This window comes from Triticum aestivum, chromosome 5D, assembly GCF_018294505.1.
Source record: "Triticum aestivum cultivar Chinese Spring chromosome 5D, IWGSC CS RefSeq v2.1, whole genome shotgun sequence".
In the NCBI taxonomy this organism is placed as follows: domain Eukaryota; kingdom Viridiplantae; phylum Streptophyta; class Magnoliopsida; order Poales; family Poaceae; genus Triticum; species Triticum aestivum.
Window position 1 is genome coordinate 438,635,530 of NC_057808.1, and position 3,160 is coordinate 438,638,689.

The window sequence follows — 3,160 nt, forward strand, 5'->3', positions numbered from 1 at the left end:
TGAGTCATATATGCCTGATGTAGCCCTTCGTTTAATTCTTATAGTTCATCTCATTCAAGATCAATTAGTTTTTATAAAAAAGCTAAGAACGCAGGAATAGGAAAAACATGGGATTATAGTGGAATGTCGTCTTGAATCCTACAGGATTGTACGAGTGTTTGATTGTGCATAGAAAAAACGCAGAATTCTTTCAAAGAGGTTTGAGTGGATGGGATGTTTCCTATGAAATATAGTGCAAATGAATCATATGGAAAAATGCCTATGGTTTAGAATCCTACGAATCAAACAACCAAGATAGGAAAAATTCCTAATGATTAGAATCCTCCAAAATTCCTTTGAGAATCCTTTGAATTAAAGAAGCCCTTAATCTATTTTATGATTCATGGAATTGTGCGTTGTAAAGCATAAAGTAAAAACAAATAATGGCAATTCAACTAAAAAAAGTTTGGGCAGTTATGATACGGAAGATTCTAGAACAAAAGAGAACCACTGTTGTTTTGAGGTTTGTGCATTATGCTTAATTTCAACCATGGAGTCTGCTAGATTGTACATGTGGTAAAATCCGGCGGGGGGCTAGAAGATGGTGCGAGGGGCCGAGTGGAGGGAGACTATGAAGGAATGCACAAGTGCGAGATCGATATTTAGAGAGAGGGGGCAAACACGTGCGCTATTGCGCGCAGTGGCGGGGCCATGAAAAATAAATGAGCTAGGGGGCCAAGCATTGCTAATCCTTTATGAGGAGGGTCAATTCATGAACTTAAACCATTTTTAGCAGCAATTGTCTAATGATCACATTCATATTAGCCTCGATATATAGTGATGTTAGGGGGGGAGGGGGGCAAGGCCCTTACTGCCCCCTGTCTTCGCCATTGTGCACGCGTCTGAGAGATGAAGCGGAAGGCATGGATGATGAGAGGGGGACGTTGGATATATAATTAATGTGGGTGTATTAGCTATATATGTTAATCCTATATAGAGAGGTATAGATTGATCGATGTGGACGTGGGAAAGAGGGTGAGACCTCACTGGATATACCGATTGATCGCTTTGTGTGGAAAACTATGAAAGACCTAGCTATACACACACATACATAGAGGAACATCGATCGTTGCGCATGCACGCATGAGAGATAAAGAATGCCCGATATGATGGAGAGGGGGATGTGTGTGGGTGTGTGCCTTCATGGGAGACCGACCTGAAGAAAAAGATTGTATGCGTGCGATGGATAATGCCGACTGGTAGTGTGTGTGCATGCATGCACGAGAGAAAGTTAGTGGTACAATTATAAAAGAGAAGACTACTGTGTGGGTGTAAAAGAATAGGTGAGGTCATAATCAATGTAAAGTTGAATTCAAATATTTGAATAAGAGATCCTGATGTTTGAAACCCATGCATGCATGAATATAACGGAGATCCGCGCGGTGTGGTTTGGAAACGAGCATGTTGTAATGTATACACATTGAACAAGGTCAGAATGATTTGAATTTGAGATACCGATGGCAGACATCATTTGGCCACGTCGCATCCGTGCATGGACACTATATTCTAATTGGAGATGATGGGCGGCTTTCGCATCACATATCTATATCTATACCCCTATATATATATTATATATTACATTTTTTTATATTGTGTGCGGGTAACTTTAACTTTGAAAGATGGTCGTTGAATGAGGCGAATCCCATGGTCCAAAGATGGCAAATTTGAGCACTACTGGCCGTTGGATATCATCTAGATTCCACCAGATTTCGCCACATGTATAATCTAGAAGACTCCATGGTTGAACTAAAGCATAATGCACAAACATCAAAACACAAGCACTTCTTATTTGTTCTAGAATCTTCCATATCAAAATTGCCCAAATGTTTTTCTACATGATTTGCCATTATTTGTTTTTACTTTATGTCTTACGGCGCACAATTCCATGAACCTTAAAATAGATTAGCTTTCTTATAAAAACTAGATGATTTTGAATGAAATGAACTATAAGAATTAAACGAACATCTACATCATGCATATATGACTCAAAGCTTGCATGCTATAATGTGGTATTTATTCATAATTTGGTTGCCAAATCTCATGCGTGCAATGCACGTGTACCTTACTCTAGTCTAAATGGTGTTTGTGTGTGTGTGTTGTGCGTGTTGAGGTGCAAATTGTCTTTTTTTTGGGTACACGTTAAGCTTGTTCTTCCGAAATTTCAAGCCGCGCCTTGTTATGCCGAAAATTCAAGCTAGCGTCTCTGTCTATCGTGCAGCGAAACTCCCGCCTCTTCAACCCGCGCCTTGTTAGCCCGAAATATTTAAGATATATCTTTGTCTCGTTGTGCTCCGACAACTCCCTCCATCTCAACCCGCGCCTTGCTATTCCGAAATTACAACGCGCGCGAAAACTCCCACCTCCTGCGAAATCCCGACACGCGAAATGCACGTGGTACCCCTGAACCGAAAGAACCGCCTCAAATCGGTGGGGGTACTCTCGTAACATACCCCACATTTCGGACAAGCGCGTCTCTAAGCCATGGTTCCGCACTGCCATCCCATCCGCCCACCCATTCGTACACCGAGGCCGTGAAAACCCGTGATGACCCCCACACCTGCTCTGTCCGCCACCCAGCCAGAGCCTCTTCCCCGACGACGTCGTCCACAGCAACACCTCGACGTCCCTCATCCACCGTACCGGATGAGGATCCGTCGTCGATCTCATCGTCCTGCCGGTTCAGCCACCCCGTCCTCCACCCCCAAGGAGCTGCCCCGATGTTCCCCTCGTCTTTCGCGCCACCTCCATTCCCACACCGCCGTCTTCACCTGCATCACCGGAAGAGCATCATCATCACCGTTTCCTCAGATGAAGCTGCGGCCTAATCGGCGCCACCAAAGAGGTTGTACACTAATCGCCGCATTTTCTTCTTGATTCGATCTCACGGTGCTGCCGGCGCTCGGTCCCGAGCCGACACGGCACGGCTCCATCCACGGCGGCGTCGCCAGCCACTTCCTCCACGGCGTCGCTCCCTCGGTGGCGACGTCCACATCAGTAGGAGCTGCTGCAGCTCCAGCTCTCGCTCGCACTACTGCTCTGCTCTTGCTCTCGGTCCCCTGCCTGGTCTGCTCTTGCTATTGCTCTTGCTCGCGCTGCTGCTCTCGCTCTTGCTCTTGCTTGC